The sequence below is a fragment of the Chrysochloris asiatica genome, unplaced genomic scaffold (genome assembly GCF_000296735.1).
Source record: "Chrysochloris asiatica unplaced genomic scaffold, ChrAsi1.0 scaffold00167, whole genome shotgun sequence".
NCBI lineage: Eukaryota > Metazoa > Chordata > Mammalia > Afrosoricida > Chrysochloridae > Chrysochloris > Chrysochloris asiatica.
The window spans coordinates 5,537,676-5,544,774 of NW_006408685.1; the positions used below are offsets into that span (position 1 = coordinate 5,537,676).

General features: G+C 39.7%; 1 pseudogene; it reads right to left on the reverse strand.

The window, feature by feature from the left end:
* Positions 1 to 1,443: 1,443 nt before the first annotated feature.
* Positions 1,444 to 7,099, reverse strand: part of LOC102831795 — a 77,129-nt pseudogene continuing 71,473 nt past the window's right edge.

Here is a 7,099-nt window from a genome sequence, read left to right on the forward strand (position 1 = left end):
ATATGAATGAACATATAATGAGCATTTCCCAGATATTTGTGCAAGTTTTAGAAGTTATATACTCATATTTTCAACACCATCTTGGTTGTACCTTTGTCTTTTCTGTCTCACGGATGCCTTACATTAATTATTTTCTGCTAGTTGTCTTGAGGTTGAGCTGCAACAATAGGATAAAAATAAACAAAAAATAAGGAGTTGAAAAGTGATATTATGAAAGGATAAAAAGTTGTCCTTAGAATAATTTAGAGTTATTGATTAAAAAAATTCATATCATGATCTTAGAAAGTTTCAAACTCATGCCCAAGAAACTATTATGATAATATTCTAACTACAGGGATAATATTGCTTCTGTATTTTAAGATGGAAACACAGTAATGATTATTTTGCAATACATTGTCTACTAACATTAAGGTAACACAATGTTGATACCTGTAGTTATGTTATTTACAACATATAAATAAAATCTAAATATTTAACCATAGGCTCTGTATCTTTTCTACTTAGTATCTGTGCAAACATTATGTCTTAGTTTCTTCATCTGTAAAATAGACATAATTATGGTACAGTAGCTGAAGAGGGTTGTTGTTAGGATTAAATGAGCTAATAAGTTAACAAGAGCACATGTCAGACAATAATTGTTCACTAAATATTAGTTATTATATGATTGCATGGAAATTTATTCTGCATTTTATGTATTTTTATGTCTTTTCTAATTTCAGAATTGCCATCACATCAATCTTTTATTTTACAAATTATATTTAAAAATAGTATGAAGCAGTGAAAATAAGCATATTAAGAACTGAACTTTCCGATCACACCCTTTTGCGTAAAACTCTAAAAATTAGCAACCTGAGTAACTTTCCCCCTGATTCAAACCATTTTTCAATTATCTATAAATAGCCTTTTTAAAGCCTAGAGCAGAACTTCCCTTGCCTCATTATCTATCACTATGATGACAACAGAATCAAATGTGCTGCTTTGTCTGTGACCAGTGTACATAGGAAGCATAGTATCTATTGGATGAAATATAATATCTCTGGTGCTTATCAATTGTCTCCACTTATAAGCCACTTTTTTTTTTTTTTTTCAAAATGACCCACTGAGTATATTTGTTTTAAATAGTCTTAATATTGGTAGTTGGTTTGTATTTCGTAGGTTGGTACAGTGTAGGCATACTTTAGACTCATGGATATGTTTGGGCCTTCAGGCCTAGTTGGCATCATCCTGGGAACTCTTTCTTTGTCTCCCCCCCCCCCCCCACCAAGACTTTCAGCTTCTCGGTTGCTGAATGAAGACTCTGAACATAGTATAAGCAAAGAGCATCCTGAGATTTCTCACTTTCTTTGGGTCCTCAATTTCAAATATGGCTTTTACCATAATCCTTTCTTCTTGGATAAAGTGGAGATATGGACCACAGTCCCTTGAAAGCCATGCCTCCCAACATCAGACCAATCTCAAGGACACAAAAATGATGTTTTCAAAAAGCAACAGGGCCTGCTGGTGAATCCTAGTTCTATCTCTGTGAGAACCCCTGATGAAGCAGGGCACAGGTTCTCCAGCCTTAGGTTGGCTCAGCCATGTGGAGCAGACTCCATAGTGCAGTGAGCCCAGCACATCTTGGGTCTTGTATGCCAGCACAGCGACTGTGAAGTGGATCTCTCCTGGGTGGGCACTGGGTGCTGAGCTGACCAAGTAGTACCGTGGTTGGAGCAGAGGCAGCTGGGTGAGGAGCAGGGGCACAGGCAATGCCACTGACAGAAACTGATCCAGCACTTCCAGTAGTGTGGGGCAGCAGAACCACTTCCACTCCTCATAGAGTCGGGGGTCCTGGCTGAGGGTCTCCAGCTCCTGCTGTTCGCTGGACTCTCCAGCTAGGGTGCTGAGCAGTCGAAGGAGTCGAGAGCTGGGTGGGGATGTGATGTGCAGGAAAAAGGTCAAAGCTTGGCACAATGTACCTGGGCGCAGTCTGGGATCCCGCACCCAGCCGGGTGGTGGGCCATTGCGACAAGTCACTTTTTTGATCAGGAAGTACCAAGATGGCAAGTGTGAACAAGTACAAATTGTTCACAGCTTATAAAAGGGCTGTGTTTAAGAAATTATTTTATAATTAAGTTGTTTATAATAAAAGTGATTCTTATTAAAATCATTACAAAAACTCACAGGTGATGACAACATTGAGTGTGCATGTGAAATTACCCTGTCGAATAGATGAGTGACAGTGGATTATGTGGCAAGTCATTTGCAAGTCAGTCATGGCTCTACCTATGATATAATTCACAACAGACTTGGGTTTCAACAAGTTTGTTTGAAATGGATACTCAAATAATTCATGGAAGAACATAAACAGAAGTGTTAGGGCACCTGCAAACAAAATTTGTACTGATACTCAAAAGAAGGGAAAATTTTCTTTAAAAATAAATTGTAACTGGTGATGAAGCATTCATCATAACGAGCTTGAGAATAAGTGGTAGAGTATAGAATGAAAACATCTTAAATTGCCAAGCAAGATACAGTTCAAAAGTCAACCATTAGTTGGAAAATTGATGCTTACAGTTTTCTGGAATTCTCAAGGGCCACCATTAGAACACTATCAGGAAAAAGGCTCAACAATCACTGAAGAGCTGAATCCTAAATTTAGGATTAAACACAGAGGACTGCTATCCAAGGGCATTGTGATCTTGCATGACAATGCAAGTCTGCACACCTCTGCCCACATTGTTGACACGCTGCAAAACTTTGCTTTGAGGTATTAAAGCATCCTTCCTACAGCCCTGATCTTGTCCCATCAGACTTTCACCTGTTTGGTCTCCTGAAAGCAGCTTTTGGGGTATGAAGATTCACCTCTGATGAAGAAATGAAGACTGCAGTGCATTTGTGGCCTGCAGTTCAAAGTAAAACATTTTAAAATAAGGAAATATGGAAGCTTGTTGAAAGATGGGCAAAGTGTATTGAAAAGCAAGAAGATTATGTCAAAAATGATGTATTTGTCTTTTCTAAAAGTGGATTAAAATAAATTCTACAGTCAGAGTAGAGGTATTTTTTGACTCACCCTCATAGATTCTGCTGCAAAAGAGGTTTAGCTTATCCAGTGGGGATTCATTCTCCCTTCCCCTGCACGCTCTGAAACTAATCTCCCTCTTGAAAAATTATAAGCCAATCATTTTGTGCCTTTACTGCTTTCCCCCTCCCAATTTTAGGTAGCCAGTGTCTAAGTTGCCTGTCCCTATCAAACCTGTGTACAGACAGAACAGGTTTGATTCTTGATGTGAAGATTCCTTCCCTGTCAGTTGGTATTTTGAGCTATAACATTCATAATTATAGGTCAAGTTCATCAAATTGTAGCAATTTACACTTTCTTCTTTTATTAAATATTTTTATCTTCCCCTAGTCGAGTTCTGATCATTAAGCCATTGAAGCTAGGTCAAATGGGTACGATCTGCACATTTGTGTGTTGTTGTGTGTCTCCCCTTACTTCATATCAGCTGGACACTTCACTCTCATCTTTAGACTTCTGTGGCTATGTCCTTGTCCAAGGGCTCAGGAGGTCCCAGGTCTCATCGTACTTCAGATCAACCAGCCCTTTCTCTTCTCTCTCCCATTTCCAGGTCGATGGGAGTCAATGGAACTTGGTCGAACTCAGCCCATATCTTCATTGTTGTCTTTCCCCCACTTCTACTCACAAGTAGACCAACGTGGTCACCAGCAAGCTTACATGCTTGCTCGTGTGTTCCCTTTGAGTCTCAGTCTTGGAGGGGGATTTATCCTGAAGGGACTTGATTGCTTGCCTTGATGGCTCCCCGGCAACAAACTTGTTTGTTCTTGTAGTGGCCAATCAGAATACCATTTTTTGTTAATTTAAATTACTATTATTTTTATTTTCTCTTTTTAGGATTTTTTTTTAAAGATTTTATTGTGAATTGTGTGGCAGTTTACATGGGAGAGCATTGGTTTTACACTTGTCCTTTTGTATTTCGTTTCATTCCAATGGTTACAACTCCTCTGTGCATCACCATTCAACAGTATTTGTTTCTATTCCCTCTGTTATTTTTATTATTATTTTTTGGATGTACACAAACACACTCATGAATATATAGTTATTTACACAACTAAAGGGAACATTCTGCAAGCCTTCATCCTGGCCACCAGCACACCTTCTTTCTCTTTCCATGACTCTAGAGTCCTTAGCTGTTCTCTCTCTCCATGTCATGATCTCTGCCTCCATCTCTGGTGTCGCTGCTTCTCTGGATAGGGTCCCACATAACGCTCATGATCTTCTACCTTGATGGTCCCAGGGCCCTCTGTTTCTGGACTGTAAGATGAACTACTCCATCTTTTTTGCTACAAAATTTCTACCTTTACAGTTGTGACCACCGCAATTAGTCATGATAACAATTACTCACTATTGAAACAAGAATCTTATCACCATCTCCATTCACCAGACTCATCTAGACAAGATGAAAACTATTCAGTGGGGATTCTACCTTCCCCCGCAGACTCTGAAACTAAACTCCCTTTTGAAAACTTGTAAGCTAGTCCCTTCATGCCTTTATAACACCCCCACCCCATTTTAGGTGGCCAATGTCTAAATTTTAGGTAGCCAGTGTCTGTGTTGCCCGTCCCTATTAACTTAGTGTACAGAGAGGATAGAATGAAGACTCCTTCCCTCTTAGTTGGTATTTTGAACTACTATATCCATAAGCATAGGTCAAGTTCATCAAAGTGAAGCAATTTGCACTTGTTTCCTTTATCAATTTTTCTTTTTGTCTTCTGCTAGTCGAGTTGTGATCATCAAACAATTGAAGCTAGGTCAATAGATACCATCTGCAAACTTGGGTGTTCTTGTGCATCTCCCCTCACTTCATATTAGATGGAAACTTCAATCTCAGCTTTAGACCTTTGTGGCTATGTCCTTGTCCATGGGCTCAGGAGTCCCCAGGTCTCATCATACTTCGGACCAACCAGCCCTTCCTTTCCTCTCTCTCATTTCCAGGTCATCTGGGGTCCATAGAATGTGGTTGAAGTCATTGCTGCCTTTCCCACACTTCCATTCACACTTGATTACTTGCCTTGATGGCCCCCCAGCAAACAACTTGCTTGTTCTTGTAGTTGCCAATCATACTGTTGCTTTTGTTTTGGCTTTTCCCTACTGCTCTACCTTTCAAGAAGTCTCTTCTGTTCCTGTAACTCCTCCAGGATTGTCTGCTTGTCTTTTCCAGGGGGAATGTCCCACTTCAGAAGGTTCTGTATGGGGTTCAGGATTCCATCTAAGGTCCTATACACTACAAAGGCTCCACAAAAGTCTATTTCACTGGGCAAGTTCTAGAACCACTTTTAGGTATTCCAATGAGTTATAGGCTTATAGGCTTTCTCTGATCATGTTCACTGATATTCTTGTCTATCCCACTCAAGTGTCTATTTTGCAGTAGTAGGTAAGGGAAACCAATATTCATAAGACAATCATGCATCTTTATATTATTTCACCTCTTTTAGCCATTCAGACTATGCCTTGATCCCTATATCACAAAGCCCTGTTCTTCCAAGGGTGAGCATATATCACTATTTACCTCTGTCCCATTTAGCCCATGGAAACCTGCCTAAGTGTTCCCTATCTATTTTTTTCTTCCATTCCCCTCCCACTTCTTCTGTATTGCCCTCCCAAACATCCAAACTATGATATGTCTATGCCCTTCCCTGTGCTTTACCATCCCCTCCATCCCATCCTTGGTAACCAACAAAGATTTCCCCCCCTTTAACATGGGTATTTTTTCTTAAGCTTTTACCATAATGGTCTTATGCAATATTTTTCCTTTTGTAACTGATTAATTTCACTAGGCATAATGTTTTCAAGTTTCATCCATGTTATATGGTGGTTTGCAGTTTCTGTGTTATTATTCAAGGAAGCATAATATTCCATTGTGTGTATGCAACATAGTTTTTTTTTGTTTTTCTTTTTTTAAATCCATTCTTCCACTGAAGGGCACTAAGGCTGTCTCCCCACCACTCATCTGTCAGTTTCTCATACTGTGGTGGCTTGTGAGTTTCTGTGATTCTGGAAGCTATGTCACTGGTATTTTAAATACCAGCAGGGTCACCCATGGTGGACAGGTTCCATGGGCTGCTAACAGAACCAACAGATATGTGTTGGAGGAATTGCAGCCAGAGTGCTCCTTGGAGGCCAAGATGGCCAAACATCATCTCTCATATTTTGGACATATTGTCAGGAGGGACCAGTTGCTAGAGAAAGATATCATGTTTGGTAAGGTGGAGGGTCAGACAAAAAGAGGAAGACCTCCAGCAAGATGAATTGGCAAGTGCTACAATAAATATTGGTTTACATATATTTATTTGTGTTCTGGCTCATATTTCTTGTGAATATATACCAAGTAGAGGAATTGCTGAATCATAAGGTAAATACCTATTTTTATCTTACTGAGGAAGTGCCATGTGGTTTTCCAGAGTCGTTGAACTATTTTACATTCCCACCAGCAATGTAGGAGGGTCGCAATCTCTCCACGTACTCACCAGTATTTACTGTCCTCTGCTTTTTGAACTTCGTTGTTATTGCTGGTGTGAGATGGGATCACATTGTTGTTTTGATTTGCATCTCTCTATTGGCTAATGAACGTGAACATTTCTTCATATATTTGTTGACTGCCTGAATGTCTTCCTTGCTGAAGTGTCTGTTCATGTCCTGTGCTCATTTTTCAATTGGGTTATTTGTCTTCCTGTATATTTTACAAATTAGCCCCTTTTCTGACATGTCATTGCAAAATATGTTTTTCCCCATTCTGTGGGCTCCCTTTTCATGCTTTTGGAAAAATCATTTGATGCATAAAGTTTCTAATTTTTAGTAAGTCCCAATCATATATTTTGTCTTCTTTTGTTTGTACAATATTTGCAATGTGATCCCTGTATTGTTGTTGTTGTTGTCAGGTGCCATCGAGTCAGAACCGACTCATAGTGACCCCATGCACAGCAGAACGAGACAATGTCAGATCCTGGGCCAACCTTACTACCGCTACCACACTTGATGCCATCAATGATGCCACCTGGCTGATCCATCTCGTTGGGGGTCTTCCTCTTTTTCTCTGACCCTCCA